Raw genomic sequence first — 27,550 nt, forward strand, 5'->3', positions numbered from 1 at the left:
TTTACTTTTTAAAATATGTTGAAGAAGTTATTTTACTGGATTACGGCTTCTGTTGTTCCTAGTGAAAAAAAATCACCTGTCAGTGTAACACATAGTCTGTCAAAGGTAAGCATCTTGTTTTCCCTCTGGCTGTTTTTAGTTTTCTTCTTTCTCTGGATTTTATCTAGGTCACTATTCTTATTTAGTGTATGCAATAGTGTTACCCAGAGCATTTGTGGAAAACTGTAAGATCTATTATCTTTACAAATTAATGTAACTTTTTTATAATTCCTTTCCTCAATTTTCTCTGTCCTCCCCTTTGAAAACCAGATATTATTCAGATGTCTGATTATCAGATATTAGCTTTCTTCAATTGACACTCTATATCTCATATATTTTGCTCATACTTTCCACTTGGATTTACATTTGAAATATCACCTCACAATATCTTTAAACATGCATGTTATTTTAAAAATCATATTTATAATTTCCAGAAGTTTGTTTTTTCTCCTTGTTCCTTTTACAAAGCATCATATTTTTTATGGATAGAATATACTCTTGAATCTATTTAAAAATATGAATTATAGTTTATTTATTTGTCACTGTTTATTGACTTACTCCCAAATAATAAAGTTCTGATGTGATGTTTTTTCATTTATTTTCTGTCATATTGCAGATTTCTCTCAAGTAGCTGCTCATTCTAGATTTCTAATTCATAATTAATATACACAATAAGGCTAATTTTAAACCATTTTTAAGTGTGCAATCTTGACCTTGGCTAGATTTTGATTTACAATGTTTGAACTATGAAGACAGAAAAAATATATATGCTGCAATGCATGGTACTAAAGTTTGCTTCTAACATTCTCTCTTCAAAAGAAGTCATGAGCAAAAAGAGGGAATAATTAAAAAAATGAAAATATGACTTCCAGAATTATTGTGCCAACTCAGAAGATTAGTAAAGCAAAAGTATAGCTGACAGCACTGTAGCTTGTATAGCACAACCAGTTCATAGTATGGAAGAAAGAATGAAGGTTCTAGAGATTAAAGTATAGTTAAGTTATATCCTAATCTAACGCATCTGTAAGATAATAGATGAGGTCAAAACTTGACAAATATAGTGAACTACATATATAAATAGAGCATCATACTATTAAATAATAATAACCATTCAATATTTTATTTGGTGGCTTTGTTTTTCTGGGACATACATTTGGCTATCTTCTGTTTATTATATGTGTTTCTTGTATTTATCTTACAGTATCCTGCCATGGAAACTAAGCTAAATCACTTTCATATACAAACTTTAAAGGGGATTCAATTGTCCTTGTCAATTATTTGCTAGAACAAAACAAAATAGTAACAACAACAAAAAACCTAGGTGGGATAGAGACCAGGGGTATGAACCAGGAGATAGGTAGCCTGCATGAAAATATGTTAACTGAATACTTTCTCCCCAATACTGATAGTGTGCCATGGCCATATACTGTATCCTAGGACGGTAGGCTCTTTGAGGAGCCCCTGTGAGTTCCAGGGCAAGCAGGTTTATATTACTGGTCAAAATTCCTCAGCTGACTCAAATTGTCAGTAGTGGCACTAGTCACCTGTCGACAAAGCTCATATTTTTCTACATCTTTAGCCTTCTCCTTTCACGGGTAGTGGTATGAACATGCAGTCCCTCACCTGACCCTGGCATTTTTCACAATGCTCAGGATACGCCTGCAGGATGCCAGGACAATTAGATCTTGATGTTCCGAGAAAAAGATCATTAGTTTGGCCCTGTAGGCACGCCACCTTTCTTGGAGAACTCAGTGTACTATTTGACGTGGAGGTATAGGCCAACAGGTACACACAGACACACACATACACACAAACACACATGCTGCCGAAGTCACTTAAGGCCATGTTTGGAGCAGTAATGAGGTGTATTGCCCCTTCCAGCCAAGGCTGTATCAGTAGGAACTTCATGGGAAGCCTGAAATCCCACCCCTACCCAATAGTAATGGGAGCTCCTCCCATCACCCATGCCCACAGAGACCAAGTGGAGAATCTGGATTTCGATCCCTACCAAGGAGAAATAAGGTTGTGCCAATGGAGTGGTATCAGAATAGGCCTGATTAAAAAAAAAATAACATCTAGGATCTCACAACAATACCCAAAATTTACAGGTTTCCATCTAAAAAAATCACTCATAATACCAATAAACAGGAAGATCTCCAATTGAATGAGAAAAGAGAATCAGTGAATGTCAACACAGAGACAATACAGATGTTTGAATTATATGTGAAGGATTTTAAAGTAGCCATCAAAAATAATTCAACAAACAATAATTAACATACTTGAACAATTTCTAAAAGGGAAAGGAAGAGTGAAAATAAATAGAAAGACTCAACAAAGAAATGAGATACAAAAAATCAAATGAAAATTTTAGAACTGAAAAATTAAATAGTCAAATAAATAGCTCAATAGATAGGTTCAACAGAAGAATGGAGGGGACAGAGGAAAGAATCAGCAAACTTGAAGATACAGCAGAAGAAATTACTCAATCCGAACACTAGAGAAAAAAATAGACTGAAAACAAATGAACTAAGTTTCAGTAACCTGTTGAACTCTAACAAAAAATATAACATTTATGTCACTGGGCTCCCCAGAAAAAAAGAAGGAAAAAATTGTGGGGCTGTAAAACGATTCAAAGGAAAACTGGCTAAAAGTCTCCTGGTTTGAAAAATGACAAACCTACAGATTCAAAAAGATGACTAAAGTAGGAATAAACCCCTCTCCAAAATATCACCCCAAGACAAATCAAATTCACTTTTCTGAAACTAAATACAAAGAAGAAAATCCTTAAAACTGACAGAGAATACACTTGTATCTATATAAGAAAAACAATTTAAAGGATGACTGATTTTTCATATGAAACCATGGTGGTCAGAAGGAAGTAGCACATGTTTAAAGTGCTGAAAGACTATTAAGTCTCAATTCAGATATCTATATTCAGGAAAACATCTTTCAAGAATTGTGAGCATATAAACACATTCTCTGTTGAAGTCTGAAAACAGAAAAAAATGGCCACAAGCAGATCTTCCTAAAAGATTGGCTAAAAGAAGTTCTCCACACAGAAAGGAAGTGGAAAAAAAAAAAAAATCTTGGAGATGAGGGAGAAGTTGAGGGGATTAGAAAGCACAAATTTGTAACCACAAGATTGCCAAAAGGATATGAAAGACAGTTTGGGGAATATAATCAATAATGTTGTAAAGATTTTGTAGGGTATCCAATGGACAGTTGTCTTTTTTTAAATTTATCTTTTTTTAAAAAAATTTATTGGGGTGACAATTGTTAGTAAAATTACATAGATTTCAGGTGTACAATTCTGTATTACATCATCTATAAATCCCATTGTGTGTTCACCACCCAGAGTCAGTTCTCCTTCCATCACCATATATTTGATCCCCTTACCCTCATATCCCACCCCCAACTCTCCTTACCCTCTGGTAACCACTAAACTATTGTCTGTGTCTATGAGTTTTTGTTTCTCATTTGTTTGTCTTGTTCTTTTGTTGTTTTTGGTTTATATACCACATATCAGTGAAATCATGGGGTTCTCTGCTTTTTCTGTCTGACTTATTTCGTTTAGCATTATACTCTCAAGATCCATCCATGTTGTCACAAATGTTACTATATCATCTTTTCTTATCGCGGAATAGTATTCCATTGTGTATATATACCACAACTTCTTTATCCATTCATCTATTGAAGGACATTTTGGTTGTTTCCATGTCTTGCTCACCGTAAACAAAGCTGCAATCAACATTGGAGCACACGTGTCTTTATGAATAAATGTTTTCAGATTTTTTTGGTAGATACTCAGGAGAGGGATTGCTGGGTCATATGGTAATTCTATTCATAATTTTTTGAGGAACCTCCACACTGTCTTCCATAATGGCTGCACCAGTCTGCATTCCCACCAACAGTGTATGAGGGTTCCTTTTTCTCCACAGCCTCTCCAACACTTGTTACTATTTGTCTTGCTGATGATAGCCATTCTAACTGGGGTGAGGTGATATCTCATTGTGGTTTTTATTTGCATTATTCTGATGATTAGTGATGTTGAGCATTTTTTCATATGTCTATTTGCCATTTGTAAGTCCTCTTTGGAGAAATATCTCTTCAGGTCCTCTGCCCATTTTTCAATTGGGTTGTTTTTTTTGTTGTTGTTGAGCTTCACGATTTCCTTGTATATTTTGGATATTAGCCCCTCATCGGAGGCACTGTTTGCAAAAATCTTCTCCCATTCAGTTAGTTGCCTCTTTATTTTGTCGATGGTTTCTTTTGCTGTGCAGAAGCTTTTAAGTTTCATATAGTCCCATTCGTTTATTTAAGCTTTTACTTTCCTTGCCTTTGCAGTCAATTTCATAAAATGCTCTTTGAACCCAAAGACCATAAGTTTACTACCTATGTTTTCTTCGATGCAGTTTATTGTGTCAGGTCTTATGCTTAAGTCTTTGATCCCTTTTGAATTAATTTTGGTACATGGTGACAGATAGCAGTCCAGTTTCATTCGTTTGAATGTGGCTATCCAATTCACCCAGCACCATTTATTGAAGAGGCTGTCTTTCCTCCATTGTATGTTTTTAGCTTCTTTGTCAAAAATTATCTGTCCATATTTATGTGGTTTTATTTCTGGGTTCTCAATTCTATTCCATTGGTCTATGTATCTGTTTTTCTGCCAATACCATGCTGTTTTGATTATTGTAGCCCTGTAGTATAAGCTAAAGTCAGGAAGTGCGATACCTCCAGTATTGTTCTTTTTTCTTAAGATTGCTTTGGTTATTCGGGGTCTTTTGTGGTTCCAAACAAGTCTGATGATTTTTTGTTCTATTTCTTTAAAAAATGCCATTGGGATTTTGATGGGAATTGCATTAAATCTGTATATTGCTTTGTGTAATATGGCCATTTTAACTATGTTGATTCTTCTAATCCATGAGCACGGAATGTCTTTCTATTTCTTTGTGCCTTCTTCAATTTCTTTCAAAAATGTCTTATAGCTTTCAGCATATAGGTCCTTCACATTCTTGGTTAAGTTTATTCCTAGGTATCTTATTCTTTTGATGCAATTGCAAAGGGAATTGTTTTTTTGTATTTCTTTTTCTGAGATTTCATTGTTAGTATATAGGAATGCAATGGACTTTTATACGTTGAGTTTGTAGCCAGCAACTTTACTGTATTCGTTGATTGTTTCTAGCAGCTTTTTGGTGGAGTCTTTAGGGTTTTCTATATATAGCATCATGTCATCTGCAAAGAGTGACAATTTAACTTCTTCATTCCCAATTTGGATGCCTTTTATTTTTTTCTCTTGCCTGATTGCTCTGGCAAGGACTTCCAACACTATGTTGAAAAGCAGAGGTGATAGGGGACAGCCCTGTCGTGTTCCTGAACGTAGAGCAAAGGGCTTCAGTTTTTCACCAATTATGAGACTAGTTGAGGGCCTGTCATATATGGCCTTTATTATGTTAAGGTATTTTCCTTTTATACGTATTTTATTAAGGTTTTTAATCATAAATGGATGTTGTATCTTGTCAAACGCTTTTTCTGTATCAATTGATATAATCATATGATCTTTGTCCTTTATTTTGTTTATGTGATGTATCACATTGATGGATTTGTGGATGTTGAACCATTCTTGTGCCCCTGGATGAATCCCACTTGGTCATGATGAATAATCTTTTTAATGCATTGTTGTATTCGATTTGCTAGAATTTTGTTTAAGATTTTTGCATCAGTATTCATCAGAGATATAGGTCTGTAGTTTTCTTTTTTTGTGTTGTCCTTACCAGGTTTTGGTATCAGGATAATGTTGACCTCATAAAATGAGTTAGGGAGTACTATCTCTTCTTCAATTTTTTGGAAGAGTTTGAGCAGGATTGGTATTAGATCCTGTTTGAAGGTTTGGTAGAATTCACTAGTGAAGCTATCTGGTCCCGGCCTTTTGCTTTTGGGAAGGTTTTGGATGACTGATTCAATTTCGTTACTGGTGATCAGTCTGTTTAGATTTTCCATTTCTTCATGGTTCAGCCTTAGAAGGCTATATGTTTCTAAGAACTTGTCCATTTCTTCTAGGTTATTGAATTTGGTAGTATAAAGTCCTTCATAGTATTCTTGGATGATCCTTTGTATTTCTGTGGTGTCCAGTGATAACTTCCCCTTTTTCATTTCTGATTTTGTTAATTATGTGTCTTCTCTCTTCTTATCTTAGTGAGCCTAACCAAGGGTTTGTGTCTTCTCTCTTCTTATCTTATCTTCTCTCTTCTTATCAAGAGAGTGTCTTCTCTCTTCTTATCTTAGTGATCTTAGCCAAGGGTTTGTCGATTTTGTTAACCTTTTCAAAGAACCAGCTCTTTGTCACATTAATTTTTTTCTATTCTTTTTGTTCTCTATTTCATTTAGTTCTGCTCTGATTTTTGATATTTCCTTTCTTCTGCTGACCTTGGGTTTCACTTGTTCTTCTTTTTCTAGTTTTTTAAGGTGTAACATAAGGTTATTTATTTGGGGTTTTTCTTGTTTCTTGAGATAGGCCTGTAATGATATAAATTTCCCTCTTAAAACTGCTTTTGCTGCATCCCCAAAATTTTGGTAGGATGTATTTTCATTGTCATTTGTTTCTATGTATCTTTTGATCTCTCCTCTAATTTCTTCTTTGACCCGGTCATTCTTTAAAAGCATGTTGTTTAATTTCCATGTATTTGTGTTTTTTCCTGCTTTCTTTTTGCAGTTGATATCCAATTTCAAAGCCTTGTGATCAGAGAATATGCTTGGTATGATTTCAATCTTCTTAAATTTGCTGAGGCTGATTTTATGTCCCAGTATATGGTCTATCCTTGAGAATGTTCCATGTACACTAGAAAAGAATGTATAGTCTGATATTTTAGGATGAAGTGCTCTATATATGTCAATTATGCCCATTTCATCTAATGTGTCATTTAGGGCTGCTATTTCGTTATTTATTTTCTGTTTGGATGATCTATCCATCGCTGTCAATGATGTATTTAAGTCCCCTAGTATAATTGTGTTTTGTTCAATTTCTCCCTTTAGTTCTGTTGGTAGTTGATTGGTATATTTTGGTGCTCCCTGATTGGGGGCATAAATATTGATGACTATTATGTCTTTTTGTTGTATAGTCCCCTTTATCATTATGAAATGTCCATCTTTGTCTCTTGTTATCTTTTTCACCCTGAAGGCTGTTTCATCTGATATCATTATGGCTACACCTGATTTTCTCTGGGTACCATTTGCTTGGAGTGTCAATTTCCACCCTTTCATTTTGAGTCTATGCTTGTCCTTGTAGATGAGATGTGTCTTTTGGAGACAGCATATGGTTGGGTTTAGTGTTTTGATCCAATCTGCTACTCTGTGCCTTTTTATTGGTGAGTTCAGTCCATTTGCATTTAAGGTGATTATTGATATGTGAGGATTTCCTGTCATTCTGTCTTTAGTTTTCTGGTAGGGCTGTGTCTCCATTGTTTCTTTGCCTTTTTGTTGTCTGTTATTTCTGTGTGGTGGTATTCTATGATGTTTCCCTCTGTTTCTTCTTTTATTACAGTATATATGTCAGTTCTGGATTTTTTTTTTGAGTGGTTACCCTTAAGTTTATGTAAAAGAAAGTTTGATATTTACAGTATTCCATTTTCTTCAGTACACTTACTTTCTCCATTCCCATATTCTGGTTCAGGTCTTTACTCTCCCCCTTTTTATGTTGCCACAAATTGTCCCTGTTGATGGTGGTCGAATAGCCTCCTTTAGTATTTCTTGTAGTGCAGGTCATGTATTAGAAAATTCCCTCAGCTTCTGTATGTCTGGAAAGGTCTTTATTCCTCCTTCATATCTAAAGGATATCTTTGCTGGATATGTTATTCTTGGCTCATAATTTCTCTCTTTCAATAGTTTGAATATTTGGTTCCACTCCCTCCTGGCTTGTAGAGTTCCTGCTGAAATATCTGATGATAATCTAATGGGCTTTCCTTTGTAGGTGACCGTCTTCTTTTCCCTGGCTGCCTTGAGGATTCTTTCTTTGTTGTTGATTTTAGACAGCTTCAATACAATGTGCCTTGGAGAAGGCCTGTTGAGATTGAGGTAATTCAGTGTTCTATTTGCTTCTTGGATTCGAGGATCCAGTTCTGTTCACAAGTTTGGGAAGTTCTCATCAACAATTTGTTTGAATATATTCTCTGTTCCCTTCTCTCTTTCTTCTCCTGCTGGTATGCGCATTATTCTTATATTGTTCTTTCTGATGGAGTCAGAAAGTTCTTGTAGAGTTCTTTCATTTCTTTTAAGTCTCAAGTCTCTTTCTTCTTCCATATGTGTAATTTCCAGGTTTCTATCTTCGATGTCACTGATTCTTTCCTCCATCTGGTCAACTCTACTACCTAAGCAAGTTATTTCATTCTTAATTTCTTCTATTGAGTTCTTAATCTCCAGAAATTCCATTTGGTTCTTTTTTAAAATTTCAATCTCTTTCATAAAATGCTCATGTTGTTCTTTGATTGCGTTTCTGAGTTCATTAAATTGCCTTTCTGTGTTTTCTTGCATCTCGTTGAGTTTTTTCAGAACTGCAATCTTGAATTCTCTGTCACTTAAGTCACATATTTCCATATCTTTAAGTTCCTTTTTTGGAGACTTTTCACTTTCTTTCTGAGCTGTCTTGTTGCCTTGGTTATTCATAGCAATTATTGATTTATTATTTCTCTTCCTTTCATCTACAAGAGTGGCTTCTGCAACAGGTTGATAGAAAGAGGTCTTTCTTTTGCTTTCCAATACTTGTTGGTAGAATGTTTTATTTTCTCTCCGACTGCAGCCTTTTTTTCCCTCTCTCACACAGTAGTGCTATGTTTTCTCTGCACTATTCCAGCTTCTCACACAATGGGGGGATTCCCTGGGAAACGGGCTTCTCTGTTAATAGTTTGTCTGGGTCATAGGGCGCCACAACCCTGTGGGGATGCGGAGAGCTTTTGAAGTTCCAAAGCTCTTTCTGCACCAGATTCAGAGGCCTGTATGTTTCAGCAGTTCTGTTTACTTCCGCAGGGATCCGCCCAGATGGGTGGGGCCAGGGGTGGGTGAGTTGTGAGAGGTGGCCCAGAGCTATGGCAGCTACCACCACCATAGCCAGTCCTGCTTCCACAGCTCCCTCCTCTTTGCCGGAACTAGTTGGGCTGCGAATCTGTGTCTGCAGTCCGCAGTTCTCAGAACAGCAAATATTCTGTTCTTTTGATCTGACACTGCTACTGTTCCACTTCTAGCACTGGGCAGGTGGGGGCAGGATATGACCTCTGGGAGGGTAGGGAGGAGGCGGCTAGTCTCAGTGCCTAAGACTTCCATTCTCTGAGGCAGTGAGCACTTACACCACCATTTTCAGCCTTTTTCCCTCAGTCTTTGCTACGAGGTCTCTGCCATGAGCGTTGGGTTCAGCCTGTTATATGCTGCCCCCTCAGCCCTGTGGGCCGTAAGCGGAGCCCTAGCAGTCCGAGTTCTTCCCTCTCCCGCAACTGCGGTAGTTCTGAGATGCAGCGAGCTCAGAGCACGGAGCTAGGTCTGCGTCCTGCGCCCGCGAGGCTCCGTCCCTGCCCTTCTCCTTTCCCTCCTCCCCCACTCCTGCAATTATCGCACCTTTAGGTGAATTCAGTATTGGACCTCTTTGTCTTGCCTGTCTGCTGTGCAGGGAGTCCTTTGTGGAGTTATTGTTGTTCGATTAGTTGTAAATTCCAGGGGAGCTTTACAGAGGCTCGCCTCATGCCGCCATTTTGATGATGTCTAAGGTGGCATTTTTAATCGGTGGGGAAAGAATAGATTTGGCAAACTGACCATTTAATGGTAAATCAATGAAGTCTGATCCATACCTCACATCATATACACAAATTAATCCAATTAGATTAAACATTGAAATGTGAAAAATAAATTTATAGAACAGCTAGGTCCAAAAATTATACTATATAGAGCTATATAGTATACTATGTATAGCAACATTAATAAAGAAATTATGATGTTTGTTTAGGCTACACATATACATCAGAATAGAGAGTACAGAAATAAACCCACATATTCAATAGGAAAAAAATAATATTATCAGCAATGGTGATGGGACAATTGCATAGCCCTAAGTGAAAAACATTACCTGACTCTTACCTCACACCATTTAAAAATTAATTCAAAAACTAAACATAGATTTAAGTAAAAGAGATAAAACTTCTCTCTACAAGCTTTATTCTGAAAAACATAAATGTATGTGACTTTGGATTTAACAACAGTTTCTTAACTATAACACCAAAAGGCTCAAACTGTAAAATTTACAAATCAATAAATTGAATTTCAGCAAAATAAAAAAATAATCATCAAAATACAATGTTATGGAAATAGCAAGACAACACACAGACTGAGAAAAAATATTTGCAAATCGTATACCCAACAAAATTCTTGTATTTAGGCTATATAAAAGAAACTGAGAATTCAATAAGGAGAATGAGAACCTAATCAAAATATGAGGAAAATATTTAAAGAGGCACTTCACCAAGGAAGATATATGGGTGGCAAATATTACTTGAAAAGAGGATCGATATATTTCATCACTAGAAATAATGCATATTAAAATTACAATGAAATACCCCTACACACTCACTAAAATGGCCAAGGCTAAAATAATAATGATAATGATAATAATAATAATAATTTAAAAACTGTACATGCAAAGTGTTGGTGATTGTATGGAGAAAAATTAACTCTCATATATTGCTGGTGGGAACGCAAAATGGTACAGCTATTTGGAAAACAATTGGCAGTTTATTAATAAGTAAAATATATACCACCCCTGTGACTCAGTCATTCCACAACTAGGTGTTTACCAAAGAGTAATGAAAGCATTTGTCCACTCAAAGACTTACACACAAATGATCAATGGCAGCTTTATTTGTAACAGCTAGTATCTGGAAGCAATCAAAATGTTGGTTAAGAGGTGTTTGAATAAATGGATTGTTATTATATCTATGAAAAAAGAACAGTCGCAAGAAAAGGAATAAATACACACCACAACATAGATCAATCTCAAAATAATTACCCTGGATGAAAAAAGCCAGGCAGAAAATGATGCATACTATATGACTTCATTTCTAGAATGTTCCAGAAGATGCAAGCAAGACTCTAGGGACACAGTCTATCAGGGTTGCCAGGGTATCATGAAGGTGAGGGGAAAGAAAGGAGTGGCTACCAAAGGGACATGATGAGCTTTTTGAGGGTAAAGGATATATGCATTAGTTTGATTCTGATGAAGGTTGCATGAGCGCATAATTTGTCAAACTCATCCAAACTCATCCACTCATGGATTTTCATGTACCTCAATTGTCTCACTAATTTTAAAAAAGGAAAATGAAAACTCCTCAAAGAATAAAATCTCTAGGACCTTATGGCTTCCAGTCACAATCCACTGGGCCACTCAAAAAGATACTTTAACAACACAAAATCTCTTTGAATGCCTGCCTCAAACTCATTCAGAAAACAGCTACTATTAGCATGACATCTGCCTTGCACTCTTTTAGTTAATGCATTTACTTACATACAAGACATATGACTTCCTCCCATTAATTAGAATCATTACTAAAGATGGTGCACTACAATGCTACTTTTGCACTCTTTTTAACAAATGCACAGCATTGAATCACATGGATGTACTTTTCTTTGTGATGCTTTATTGCTGGACTCAAGTGCGGACTTAAAGACATCTTTATACCTCTGAATTACTTCTACGATACTTTCTAACTCACCAGATTATCAACAAAATACTAACTTTTTCATTTAACAAACAAACACTAAGGTACTCCTCTATATCCAGAATTAATATACAAAACAAGAATAATATGCAGTCAGTGCTCAAAAATACATTGTATTTTAGGGGAAGAGACATACAGGCAAACAGACTGTCACAGGCAGTAAGATAAATACTTTTAGAACCAACACAGGAGATTGTGGGAAACAGATAGCACAACCCCAGCCTTCGATAATCAGCTAAATTCTTCTTGTATCTTTCTCTCCAAATTATCATACACTTCAGCAGGGCTTTTTGCACCTCTTCCAAGTCTCTTTCCCCTAAGGCATGCCTAGAACAGGGCTGTTAAGCAGTGGAGCCTCAATTAGAGCTGCTGGCCAATGGACAGAAGTTACAGTTTGGTACAATAGCCTACATCCTTCTGGTCCACTGGCTGAGCCCAACCCCACCCAGAGAGGACAATAAAGACCTGAGTTCAGAGTCACGCTGAATAGAGAGTTCTGGACTCCATAGAACCCACTGCCAGTCTGCTGTATTTCAAGAGCCATGAAGTCCCTATTACTCACTCTTGCAATTTTTTTGCTCCTGGCCCAGTTGGTCTCAGGTAAATAGAAATTGGGGAAGAAGAAACACGGACCAAAAACAGGGTCCTGCACATGGAGTCCCTTTTATCAGACTGGCTATGGGCGTGGGGGCAGGGCTCTCACTGGGAGGGGGCCGAGGTTTGCCTTCCTTCTTCAAAACACCTCTGATCTAAGAGACCTCAAGGCTCTCACAGTAGAGCGGTGTCTATAATAGGAGCTGAGGTAGGACAATGAGAAGCCAAGGACAGAGATGACCCTGACATCCCCAACTTCCCTCGGTCCTATCACTTAGGGCCAGTTCAGTCCAGCCCTGCCTCATTTCACTTTGTATGGCACCAGGTATTACCTACTGTATTACCTATAGCAATTCTATACTACTACTTCTCCCAATTTCTTGGTCTTACAGTCAAGGGAACCCCCTACACACACACTGTTTTTTCCTTGGATGTGGTGAACCAAACAGGAAAGGCTATTTCTAAATATCTATGGAATTGTAAGGTGGAAAAGGGAAGGAAAGTATTCTGAGTGAATAGGGAGGAAAGATTCAAGACTGTTGGAAGTCCTATGTCAGATTTTAGCTCAACCTGTGTAAGCATTTCTTCTTTTTAATTAATTCTTTAGTTTATTTTACAAAATTAAAACAGGAACACTAAAAGCATTTTAGAAATAAAGAAAATGGCCACCATTTCATCACTGCTTACATTTTTTAAATTGTGACCAACTGATGTACAAGTTTATAATCTACCCATTCTTAATTTAAGATTGTATCATGAAATTGTTCAAGGTCTCTAAATACTCCTTGAAAATATAATTTGCAGTAGGTGCTTATTATTTTGCCTTATTTGTGTACCAATATTAACTGGAGAGTCCCTTATTATGTGTCATTTGAATTACTTTTGCACTGTATCAATATTATGAATAATATTATACAACCTTGTTAATATGTCATTGTAAGATTCTCTGTTTATAGGTAAATTTTAGAAGTTCCAATGCATGGTCAAAGGTGGTAAAGGAAACTAGCATATAATGCCAAATGTCAGTGTATTACTATTTTTAAACTTTCTATTTCATATTTCTTGCAAATATTTTCTAACTTATTGGTTACTTCTAAAAAATTTTATTGAACCCATGCAGAATTCTGAGTTTAGGAGTGTGAGACCTATATGTACATAAATATTATGTATGCAAAATTTCATTTTATCCTCAGAGGAGGATTAAACAGCTGATAACAGATAATAGGAGTGGTAATAGAACTCAAAAATGATTCATTGCTCTGTTCACTTTCTCTCTTCTACATCACATTATTCTTTTAATTTGTTGCACTTATCACAATCTGTAGTTATTTTGTTTATTCATTTACTTGTTTATTTTCTTTCTCCCCTCCCCAGTATAAGATTTTCAAACCTTGTCTTTCTGTTCATTGTATATTCCCATCTTCTTACAGAGTTCTTGACGTAGTAGGCACTCATTATATATTTGTTGGTTGAATAGAGGGTTGAGATAAGCAATGTAGAACAAGGTAAGAAAGAGTTCCAACATCTCTTTAGGGCCTTTTATGTGTTACACCATGTGACAAGAGCATTTTAAAAATATTTTTATATAACACATAAACATACACAGCCACACCCAGCAGAATGTTTCCCTAATGAATATATTCCTAGAATTATCCAAGTTTAACCCACTCAGGATTACTCATTATTCACCAAGGCTTTTGGTTTTTTATTTCCCAAATTTTGTAGAATGTATTCATAGTTCAATATTATGTAGTCATACCTACATATATGTATATATACATATAGATACAAATGAAAAAAATATATTTATATGTAACAAGACAAAATATAAGACAAATCTAGAGTTACATTTTAAATACAATTTGTAGGACCTCAGAAACATGTACAGATAATTTGAAAATTTCACCAAACTTCAACAAAAGCCATGTGTGTTTAGGTAATAGTGAGATAATTTGAGCATTTCAAATTTTAAAACGATAGCTTTTTAACTTCAATTTAGGTGTTAATGTGTGTTTTAATTACATTTTCTGAACTTGATTGGGAGTTTCACACTCATAACTAATAATGTGTTATATATTTTCCCATGTAAAATAATGGGAAATAGACACCTGGCATGTGTTTATATGCAGAATTTTGGTTTCAGAAAGCCTCATACATATATAAAAAATTCTGTGTGTATATGTTTATAAAATCTCATTTAATCCTTAGAGCAAGTCTTAATGATTGGGAAAAGTATAAAAAAGCACCTTGTAAGGGACTTGAATAATCAGTGTTCAAAGAACTATTGTTATTTTTATCTTTTGTGACATATCTCTGGTCTAAATGACGTACGTAATTCCTTTATACAGGTGGTTGGTATGTGCAAAAGTGTGCAAACAGAGGTGGAAATTGCAGAAGCAAGTGCAGAACTGGAGAGATGCAGTTAGAGTCTGCTACTCTTACGTGCAAAAAGGAAAAACTGTGCTGTATTCTGTCCGGAAAAGAGCTTCACCCTCTTCTCTGTGCTGACGACTTAAAGACAACATCGGCAGCAGGAAATATGGCAAGCGCAATGGGGACGACCAGCTGACGAGGAAACGCATGGTGTTCAGTATTGCTATTATGATTAGCTCTTGAGTATTCCAGCCTCTGTCTCCTGACATAAGATCCCAGGTTCATTAAAGCAAAGGGCCTTACTTTAGTGTCGGTCTTCTCGCTCCTTCCCACTCTCTCTCCTCTCCGCAGTGTTTGGAAGGGCACCACATCTCCATAGCACCTGCGGTTCCAGGACAGGGAGGCAAATAAGATAGCCAGGCACAGGTGAGGGTTAGTCCAAAACACCCATTAAGGACAAATGGACAGAAGTGGTGTCATCCTTGAAGACATTTGCCAGACCACAGGTCCGCAGTCTGCCTGGCAGTCATTATCAAAATTGACAGTGCATGGGAGACCACTGGAGGGACTGCTAAAACAGATTTCAGGGCCTCCTCTCCAGCTTCTGATTCTGTGGGAGAGCCTGAGAACTTGCATTGCTCACACGTAACAGTGGATGCTGACATATCTTGTCCAGTGAACACACTTTGAGAACCACCAGCCTATCGTACAAATGACTAAAGGCCTGCTTCTACAGATTGAAGACATTCCCTATGCATTTTTAAGTGGTTAGTGACACAAAAGCATTCTGACAAAGTGGTTAGAGAGTCATTTTTCTCATTAGATTTCCTATAACAACCTCAGAATGTAGGTATTATGACCTCACTTCAGAAAAGAAGCTTCCTGTGTAAGCATTAGAACTGGAACAAATTTCTCTGCCTACTGCGAGCATTCTGTCACTACACCCTGATGTCCGATTTTCTCCTCTCCCTGGGAATCCTCCATCACAGATTACAATTTAGATAGGATGAGAGATCAGTATCTCTATAGTGTGTGACCTGGAGACTGAGATAGACACTCCCCTTAAGCTGTAAGATATTTCCCTTAAGAGCCCTTCCAGGAAGAGAATATGGTTCATTACACTCATCCACCTATGCCTCAGGACCACTTCCTTGGTACTTGGAAGATTAGGAAGATTAGGAAATATGGTTGCCTTCACTTTCTGGACACTAATAGTGGCCATGTTTGTCTTTATGAATCTCCGTTTGCCCACTTATGAAATGATAGGGTTGGATTGAATGTCTCTCTCCTCAACCTTGTCATGCTGATATTCTTCTTATTCTAAAACTGTGAGCTTAGCTTATGCCTTGTGTGGTCAACTTCACCTTTGACCTCATTAGAGGCCAAAGATTTACTGTAGAGACCTAACAGTGGGAGAAAACATTGGTGGAAAGTTTGTCTCTGCTATAAAACACAAGTCCATGAATGCCATCACAGAATCCTTTTCCTTCTTCTCTTGATCCCACATCAAGCTACTAATAGGCCTATGTGCACCTACCAACTCTAATATGTGGCATGACTTCTATTCCCATTGCTAGCCTAAAGATTCAGCGCTCAAGACTTGCCCTGGGTAACCTTCCCATTGATGGCTCTGCATTCCTTTCACACACATACTCATTCATCCGCTACGCTGATAGCCAGAGGAATTTTACTGACACAAATCTAAGAATCACACTCCTTTCTGGTTTCATTGCCACATCATTCTAGCCAACGTTTCAGTTCAGCCTTTGTCGTTCATGTTCAGATCCTAGATTATATTTGTGCTTTTGTCTCCTATCACTCTCCCACAGGACATCCTACACTTCTGCCTCGTACGCTTTTTTGTGATTGATTTGAACTCACTGGATGCCTTTGGGATTTGAGATTTTATACATACCCTTCTCTCTCAACGTACCCCTGCCTGGAAAATACTTTGTTGTCTTCCAGAGGACATTGATAACCACACGGTTTCACCCAAAACAGAACCACCACTCTCTCTTATTTTCTATTATGGTGGCATATCCAGAATTCGTCATCTTGTCACATCAGATTCTGTGTGTCTACTTATGTGTCTTCTCTACTGAACATGGAAATTTTATTCAAGGATAAAACCTTTTTCTAATTCTCCTTCTCCTACCATCCCCTAACTAGATTCTATATTAATACTTGTGAATAAATCAAAGGCTTGTTTAGGGCCTCAAAGATTTCTGGATGTTGCTGAATTCTCTCTGTCTTTCTTTTCTTTTTTAATTTACTGGGGTGACAATTGTTAGTGAAATTACATAGATTTCAGGTGTACAATTCTGTATTTCATCATCTATAAATCCCATTGAGTGTTCACCACCCAGAGTCAGTTCTCCTTCCATCACCATATATTTGATCCCCCTTACCCTCATCACCTACCTCCCACCCCCCTTACCCTCTGGTAACAACTAAACTATTGTCTGTGTCTATGAGTTTTTGTTTCTCATTTGTTTGTCTTGTTCTTTTGTTGTTTTTGGTTTATATATGATTCAGTGAAATCATAGGATTCTCTGCTTTTTAAAGACACGTGTGCTCCAATGTTCATTGCAGCTTTGTTTACGGTGGCCAAGACATGGAAACAACCAAAATGTCCTTTGAAAGATGAATGGATAAAGAAGTTGTGGTACATATACACAATGGAATACTATTCAGCGATAAGAAAAGATGATATAGGAACATTTGTGACAACATGGATGGATCTTGAGAGTATAATTCTAAGCGAATTCTCTCTTTCTTATATTCTAGATCTTCTCCAGGACACAGGCCTCTACCTCCTTGAAGAAGCACATCTATGATCTATGTCATTATCTAGCAGAAGAGATTTGAGGAGTGGGTAGACCAGATGAGTAGGACTTCATTGACTTTTATACTCATGGCTATCACTGTAGGTATAACTGGTGAACTCTCACAGGAAGGTGAGAGGACAGAGGTGGATAGTAGAAAATATCCATGTGATTTCAACAGACTATCCTTCAGCAAACGAGGATAGTAGAAAAACATCATGAGCTCTATAGTCAAACATATATGAGGGCCCACCATGTATTATTCAGTCTTAGACTGTGAAAAATTGGTTTCCCATCTTTGAACCTAAGTTTCAGAACTGGAAGAATAGAGAAAATATTTACTGCCACTCAGGCAGCTTTGAAGGTTGCTAGAGTAGTATATTCAAATTTACTCACGTTGTAGGGACTTAGCTAGCAGGTTGCTGATTCCTGGATGAAGAGTAGAAAGGCACATTTCATGAGAGCCCTGCCCCCTGGGACGTGGCTGCTCTACAAGGGTAATGTTTCACTTGGGGAACTTCATTACTAAGCAGAGAACAATGTAAGAGAGGTCAGGATTATAGGATCTCTTTGAACAGCCAGATGGAGTTATACAGGCTCCTTGGTAGAACTCACTGTGCTTTCTTCTCACTAATCACCTTGATCACTACCTTGAAAACATCTCAGGACTATGAGCACTGTAATTACAAATAAGGAATATACTCTTAGTGCTGCAGCCTGAAACTTTACCCTCCTGTCTTCTTGTCTCCTTCATCCCATGCCTGAACTGAGGTGGCAAATAAACTTTCCCTGTTTGAGGCTTTGGGGGATAAAAACGACCTTGAGTGCATGAGAAACACACAATGGGGCAAACACATTGACGCACTATCTCATTAAACAAAAGCATATGATAACATGGTGAAAGCCGAGGAAACTGGAGCAAAGCACATCTAGGTTCTTCCTTTACTATCTTTACTTATCGTATGGTTTCTACCAAAATTTCTTCATTGGTAAGACAAGTATAACCACACACCTACATCCTAGAATAAGATTCAAAATTAAAATAAGGCACGTCAAACACCGAGCAAAGTCTCTGACACCTATGAAACGCTAGGATGTGGGCCTTAAAAAGGTGTATGAGGTATAGGTTATTATGATTTAAAATATGAAAAGTCTTTATTTATTGTGTGGGGGGGAGAAGAATCTTGAAGAAGAACAGACAACATTAGGAAATAATTTTTTCTGCTCCCAAGGCCAGATACCTCTAACTCATCTCATGCTTATCTTGAAGATATCTTCAAAGCTGACTTCTAATTTCTTAGCTTTTCATCTTGCATAGCCATATAGCCCTCAAGAATGAGTTCTCCAAACTATACACATTTATCTGTGTGCAGTCAGGCTCCAATGTCTTTGAATAACTCTGTTTTAAATAAATTAAATGAGAATTCAATTTCAATGTTCATTGGTATTTGACTCTAATATGATATTCAAAAGTTTGATTTCAAGACTTATGCTAACCATAAAGTAAAAAAAAAATCTAGAGTAGAAATATATATGAACCATAAAGAGAAAGGAATCAAAGCATATCACTACAGAAAACCATCAAATCTCAAAAGAAGACAGCAAGAGAGGAAGAAAAAAATCAGCGATCGGCAAAATACCCAGAAAGCAATTAACAAAAAGGAAATGATAGGTCCTTACTTATCAATAATTATTCAGCCTTAAAAAAGATGGAAATCCTGCCATTTGCAACAATATAGATGAATCTGGAGGACACTATGCTAAGTTAACTAAGCAGACACAGAAAAGGAAGTATCACATAATCTCACTTATATGTGGAATCGTAAAAAAAAAAAAAAAGTTGAAATCACAGTAACAGAGATTAGAATGGTGGTTACCAGAAGGTGAAAATGGAGGAAAACAGAAGATACTGATCAAAGGGTACAAACATTCAGTTGTAAGATTAATATAATAACTGGAGACCTAATGAACAGCATAGCGCCTATAATTAATAATATATTTTATACTTGAAATTTCTTAGTAAAGTAGATCTTGAGTGATGTCACCACACATAAAATTGTAACTGTGTGAAGAGATGGATGTGTTGATTGGATTGATTTTGGTAATCATTTCACAATGTATACATATATCAAAACATCATGTTGTATACCTTAAATATATGTGATGTTTATTTGTCAATCATACCTCAATAAAAGTGAAAAAATAAAATATTCTGAACTAAATTATATCAGAAATATAACATGTCAACTGAACAGTTCTTTTCTTTCTTGTTTTTGGTTTGTTTATTTTTTATTTTTTGGAAATTAATTTTACCTTTAATGTAATTTTTCTTTTTTAATTTAAAGTTTATTGGGGTGACAATTGTTAGTAAAGTAACATAGATTTCAGGTGTACAGTTCTGTAATACATTATCTATGTTTCACATTGTATGTTCACCACCCAGAGTCAGATCTCTTTCCATCACCATATATTAGACACCATTTACCCTCTTCTAGAGCTCCCTTCCTCTCTCCCCCTCTGGTGACCCCTAAACTACTGTCTATGTCTATGAGTTTTTGTTCCTTCATTTGTTTGTCTTGTTCTTTTGTTGTTTTCAATTTTATATACCACATATCAGTGAAATCGTACGGTTCTCAATGGGAAATTTATGCCATTCAATCTATACATTTAAAAAGGAGATAAATTGAAAATAAATTATTAGAGGTTCATATTGAAACAGTTCAAATACCACAAATAAGGTAAATAGTAAAGAAGATAAGAAATCCATAAAACACAAAACAATGCACAAAGAAGTTAATTCAGAATGGCCAATAGACATGCAAGACAAGTATATAAAACTACATGAATATATGGTCTATATTAGACTAAACTATAAATTACATAATATTCCTTAGGTCACTCTGTCTTGCTACAATGTCACCAAAGAAAAACAGATCTGCAATCAAAAGTACACAAAATCCAATCTGTTATTACCTGTTCCTGGCCAAATGCTCTATCCCATTACATTTTATGATGTAAACTGTTTCATAAGGAGTTAGTAAATTCTAAGCCATAAATGTATGTGATGAAACATTTTCAAATATAATGGAATGAAATAAAACAAGAAGTAAAAATCTGTAGAAATATCCCCCAAAGGAAAAATTTTCTGAAGTTTGCTATTTCAATAGTTCTCTTCATATCCAAATGGTAACCCCATTTCTTTATTTACGAAGTGGAAATTTTATCTAGAACCCCTTGATTTGACTTGTTAGGTTTTAACTTTCTTACTACATCCCCACACCCCCTATTCTTCTTCCCACTTTGTGTTAGTAATATTATTCTTTAGTTCTCTCATCAGTTGGCTTTATAATATGACCCATATTTCTCTAGTAACAATTTTTGCCTGAAGTGCTATGTTGTTTAATGTTAGAAGTAGATCAGTTTCCTTTAGTTGGTATTAGCATGTTATATCTTTTACCATCTTTTCACTTTCGATCTTTCTCTGTATTTTATCTTTACATATATCTGTTGTAAACATCATCTAAATTTTCATCCAGTCTGACTATTAGCTACAAAGTAAATCCATGTGTTTTCCTTATTTCTGAATAATACATGGAACATGGAATTCCTCAATTCTACTCAACTCTCATAATCTATTTCCTGCTTTCAGAATTTTGAGCATGCTTTAAGTGTGTTTTTAAAAATCACAAAAACATTTCTATTTAATCCTGATAGTTCTTGATTTGATTTATCCAATTTTATCACATTCTTTATTGCTTTTTCACCACGGAAAAATATGGGCATTTTTTTCAACTGAAGTATGTCCTTTAGAAATTCCTTTCGTCTTTTCATGAGATCTGCTGATGTCTATATCTCGGAATTTTTCTTATTGAAAAATATCTGAAAAAGCTGTATTTATATTTTATTCTTAATATATATTTTGATAGGTATGGATTTTCAGATTGCATTTACTCTTTAAAATATATTTAAGAAGTTATTTCACTGGATTATGGTTTCTGTTGTTCTTAGTGGAAAAAAAATCACCTGTCAGTGTAACACATAGTCTGTCAAAGGTAAGCATCTTGTTTTTCCCTCTGGCTGTTTTCAGTTTTTCTCTTTCTTTGGATTTTATCTAGGAGATCACTATTCTTATTTATTATATGCAGTAGTGTTACTTAGAACATTTGTGGAAAAGTATAAAATCTATTATCTTTACAAACACATATAAGTATTTTATAATTCCTTTCCTCAATTTTCTCTTTACTCCCTTTGAAAACCAGATATTAATCAGATGTCTGAATATTAGATATTGGCTTTCCTTGATTGACACTCTATGTCTCATATATTTTGCTCATACTTTCCACTTGGATTTACATTTGAAATATCACCTCACAATATCTTTAAACATGCATGTTATTTTAAAAATCATATTTATAATTTCCAGAAGTTTGTTCTTTCTCCTGTTCCTTTTACATAGCATCACATATTTTTTTATGGATAGAATATACTCTTGAATCTATTTAAACTATGAATTATAGTTTGTTTATTTGTCAAAGTTTATTGACTTATTCCCAAGTAATAGTTCTGATATGATGTTTTTTCATTTACTTTCAGTCATATTGCAGATTTTCCTCAAGTAGCTGCTCATCCTAGATTTCTAATTCATAATTAATTACACAATAAGGCTAATTTTAAACCATTTTTAAGTGTGCAAGCTTGACCTTGGCTAGATTTTGATTTACAATGTTTGAACTATGAAGACAGAAAAAATATATATGCTGCAATGCATGGTACTAAAGTTTGCTTCTAACATTCTCTCTTCAAAAGAAGTCATGAGCAAAAAGAGGGAATAATTAAAAAAATGAAAATATGACTTCCAGAATTATTGTGCCAACTCAGAAGATTAGTAAAGCAAAAGTATAGCTGACAGCACTGTAGCTTGTATAGCAATAACCAGTTCACAGTTTAGAAGAAAGAATGAAGGTTCTAGAGAAAAGTATAGTTAAGATTATCTTCATCTAACATATCTGTAACATAATAGATGAGGTCAAAAGTCGACCAACAGAGTCAGCTACATGTATAAATATAGCATCATACTATTAAATAATAGTAACCATTCAATATTTTATTTTATTTGGTGGCATTTTTTTCCTGGGACATATATTTGGCTATCTTCTGTTTATTATATGTATTTCTTGTATTTATCTTATACTATCCTGCCATGGAAACTAAGCTAAATCACTTTCATATACAAACTTTAAAAGGGATTCACATTGTCTTTGCCAATTATTTGCTAAAACAAAACGAAATAGTAACAACAACAAAAAGCCTGGGTGGGATGAGACCAGAGGTATGAACCAGGAGATAGGTAGCTTGTATGAAAAATATTTTAACTCTGAACGCTTTCTCCCCAACACTGATAGTGTGCCATGGCCATATACTGTATCCTAGGACGGTAGGCTCTTTGAGGAGTCCCTGTGTGTTCCAGGGCAAGTAGTTTTATATTGCTAGTCAAAATTCCTCAGCTGACTCAAATTGTCAGTAGTGGTACTAGTCACCTGTCGACAAAGCTCGTATTTTTCTACATCTTTAGCCTTCTCCTTTCACGGGTAGTGGTATGAACATGCAGTCCCTCACCGGACCCTGGCATGTTTCACAATGCTCAGGATACGCCTGCAGGATGCCAGGACAATTAGATCTTGATGTTCCAAGAAAAAGATCATTAGTTTGGCCCTGTAGGCATGCCACCTTTCTTGGAGAACTCAGTGTACTATTTGACGTGGAGGTATAGGCCAATAGGTACACACAGACACACACATACACACAAACACACATGCTGCCGAAGTCACTTACGGCCATGTTTGGAGCAGTAATGAGGTGTATTGTCCCTTCCAGCCAAAGCTGTATCAGTAGGAACTTCATGGGAAGCCTGAAATCCCACCCCTACCCAATAGTAATGGGAGCTCCTCCCATCACCCATGCCCACAGAGACCAAGTGGAGAATCTGGACTTCCATCCCTACCAAATAGAAATAAGGTTGTGTCAATGACCTGATTTAAAAAAAAAAAATAATGAAGATCCAGGATCTCACGATATAATACCAAAAATGCCTAGGTTTCTATCTAAAAAAATCACTCATAACACTAATAAACAGGAAGATCTCAAATTGAATGAGAAAAGAGAATCAATGAATATCAACACAGAGACAATACAGATGTTTGAATTATGTGTCAAGGTTTTTAAAGTAGCCATTATAGAAATAATTCAACAAACAATAATTAACACACTTGAACAATTTTGAAAAGAAAAAGAAAACCTCAAATAAACAGAGAGACTCAGCAAAGAAATAAGAGATATAAAGAATCAAATGCAAATTTTAGAAATAAAAATTTAATAGCCAAAATAACTCGATAGGTTCAACAGAAGAATGGAGGAGACAGAGGAAAGAATCAGCAAATTTAAAGATGTAGCAGAAGAAATTATTCAGCCTGAGCAATATAGAAAAAAATTGACTGAAAACAATGAACCAAGCTTCAGTAACCTGTTAAATTATAACCAAAAATATAACATTTATGTCACTGGACTCCCAGGGGGAAACAAAAAGGAAAAAATTGTGTGGCTGTAAAATGACTCAAGTTAAAAATGGCTAAAAGTCTCTTGGTTTGAAAAAAGACAAATCTACAGATTCAAGAAAATGACTAAAGTAGGACTAAACCCCTCCCCCAAATGTGCACCCCATACAAATCAAATTAACTTTTTGAAACTAAATACAAAGAAAGAAATGTCTAAAACCGAGAGAGAGAACACACCTATACCTGTATAAGAAAAACGATACAAAGGACAACAGATTTTTCATAAGAAACTATGGAGACAAGGCAAGGAGGAAGTAGCCCAACATGTTTAAAGTGCTGAAAGAACATAAAGTCTCAATCCAGATAGCCATATCCCAGAAAATATCTTTCGAGAATGAAGAAAAAATAAACACATTTTCAGTTGAAGTCTGAAAATAGAAAAAAAATGGCCACAAGTAGATCTTCCTAAAAGATTGGCTAAAGGAAGTTCTCCATACAGAAAGGAAGTGAAAAAAAGGAATCTTGGAATATTAGTAAGAAAAACAGAACAACAGAAAGAACAAAAATATAGGTAAATACAGGTAACCCCCATATAACATGGCACTTCTATAACATGGTTTCGCTCTAACACAGTTCAAGAATTGGGAAAAATCCTCGTATAACACTGCATCTTAGAAAACGGTTTCACTCTAACATGGTTTGAGAATTAGAGAAATCCCCGAACAACACAGAACGTAATAAGAGCTTTTAAGAGCAAAAAATATCTCATTTGAAATTAGGGAAATCCCTGAACAACACGGAACGTAATAAAAGCTTAGTAGTGATGACGAAGAAAACATTATTTAATACACATTAATATGTTATACTTTTGGTGAAAATTGCTTTAATAAAGATATTTCTCTTAATTATAAAAATATAATGGTATGTTTTTAAAATTTTTGGAACCTAACCCCCATTTTTGTACTAGTTCTTTGTTTCGTATGACACGGATTCACATAACATGGCTTTTTTTTTCTGTATAGGATGATTTTATTTAAAAATCATATTACATATACATTTTTGAAAAAAGGAAAATAACATGCTCAACTGTTGGTGGTTGTTTTCTGGGTAGTAGGATTATAGGTGATTTTTATTTTCTTATTTTTATTTATCCTTACTTTTTTTGTACAATGACCACATGTTACTTTTATAATAATAAAAGAGTAGTTATAATTATTTTTAAAATTTTTTCTATCCATCCTAGCCCAACCAGTTCAAATTTTGCCCCTTCCTGAAGTCTTCTGTAGCCATCATCCTGGCTGAAGGTGAGTGCTGTCTCCATTGATCCTTTAGGACAGTTTGTAAGCTCTTAGCACACCTTATTTTTATTTAAGAAATTGCTACAGAACATGGCATTTTTTAGGAACCGAACAACCGTGTTATATGGAGGTTACCTGTACAATAGACTTTCTACTTTTCAGTTTTCTAAACTATGACAGTTGAAGCAAAAATTATAACATTCTATTGTAGTTCTCAACATAAGTAGAGAAAATACTTTAGTCAATTATATTTTAAATAGTGAAGATCAAAGAGACATAGGATAATAAGATTTCTAAACCTCACCTGAATGGGTAAAATTATGCATCAATAGACTGATTAGTTATAGACATAAATGTAATACTGAAAGCAACCACTACAAAAGCTATCTAAGAGATATAATAAAAAATACTATAGAGTTATATGAGTTTGTTATATTTTTCTAATATTAGCCCCTCATCAGAGGTATTGTTTGCAAATATCATCTCCCATTTGGTCGATTGCCTTTTTATTTTGTTGATGTTTTTTTTTTGTTGTGCAGAAGCTTTTTAGTTTAATAAATTAATAGTCCCATTAATTTATTTTTGCTTTTATTTCCCTTGTGATGAATCAAAATGGAATTCTAAATAATGTCCAAGTAACTCTCAAAATGACAGAAAAACGAACACAGAGAAACAAAAAACAAAAGGAACAAAAATAATGTAAAATATTTAAACCCTATCATATCACTAATTACATTTAAATAGCTACATTTAAATTTATGTGATCTAAATACACAAATTCAAACATGGAGATTGTCAGAGTATATTAAACAATAACCCAAATATACTCTGTCTATAAGAAACTCTCATCAAATACAATGACATAAGTAGGTGGTAAATAACAGAATGGGAAAAGATACACCATGCAAATATTAATCAAAAGATATAAATAATCCCGGAAGTCAAAAGATATAAATACTATATTAATATTGTATAAAGTAGACCAGAGCAAAGAACATTATCAGGATTATGGAAGTTATTAAATAATGATAAAAGGGCAAATAAACCAAGAAGACAGCACAATCTTAATGTGTATGCTCCAAACAACAAAGCTACAAAATAAGTGAAGAAATAATTACAAGAATTGAAAAGGAAAAATAGACCTACACACAATTATATTTGTGCACATAACCACACTTCTCAGCAACTGACAGAATAAGCAAGAAAATAATCAACATCAATAGAGGAATTTTAACAACACCATCGACCACAGGACCCAAGTGGAATTTATAGGGCACTCCACACAACTATAGCAGAGTAAATATTTCTTTCAAGCTCCCATGAGCCATGGGCCAAGATAGGATATATCCTAGGCCATAAAACAAGCCTTGGCTAATTTAAAAGAATTGGAAATCATACTGAGTTTGTTCTCTGTGTGATTGACCACAACAGACTCAGATTAGACATCATTAACAAAACTAAAACAGAAAAATCTCCAAACACTTGGAAACTATACAACACACTTCTGGGTTAAAGAGAAAATCTGAAGGGAAATAAAATACACACTAAATTGAATGAAAATGAAAATTCAACATGCTCAAAATTTGTGCTAAATTAGTGCTGAGGAGGTAATTTAGAACACTAAGTGCTTATATTAGAAGAGAGAAAAAGTGTCTAATAATTAATCTGATCTCTCACCTGAAGAAATGAGAAAAATAATTGATATAAAGTGATTAATAATGCTCTCAGTATCCTTTTTAATGTTTGTAAGATCTGTCATAATAAGCCTTCTTTAATTCCTGAAACTATAAATTTTTTCTTGCTAAATCTTGCTAGGGTAATGTTAATCCCATTAATTTGCTGAAAATACCAAATTCCTCTTCTGTTAATTTTCTTTATTATTTTTGTTTTCTATTTCACTGACACTTAGTCATATGTTTATTATTTCCTTTCATTCAGCTTACCTTGGATGTAATTTACTTGCCTCTTTCTTCATTCTTTAGATGGAAAAATTCCATCCTTATTTTAAAGCTCTTCTTTGATGATATATGCATCTACAGCTACAAATTTCCCTCTAAACACGGGAATAGCTGTATTCCATGCATTTTAACATGCTGTTTATATGTTTAATATTTCATTATCTT

The 27,550-nt window shown here is 35.2% G+C and overlaps 1 pseudogene across 1 annotated transcript in view; it reads left to right on the top strand.

The window, feature by feature from the left end:
• Positions 1-27,550, top strand: part of LOC308490965 (large ribosomal subunit protein uL30-like) — a 62,526-nt pseudogene that overhangs the window by 20,414 nt on the left and 14,562 nt on the right. The window contains exon 2 of the transcript in view: positions 25,373-25,433. The product of the transcript in view is annotated as a large ribosomal subunit protein uL30-like (transcript). The remainder of the gene's footprint in view (positions 1-25,372; positions 25,434-27,550) is intronic.

The sequence above is a fragment of the Rhinolophus hipposideros genome (assembly GCF_964194185.1).
Source record: "Rhinolophus hipposideros genome assembly, chromosome: 22".
NCBI classification, from domain to species: domain Eukaryota; kingdom Metazoa; phylum Chordata; class Mammalia; order Chiroptera; family Rhinolophidae; genus Rhinolophus; species Rhinolophus hipposideros.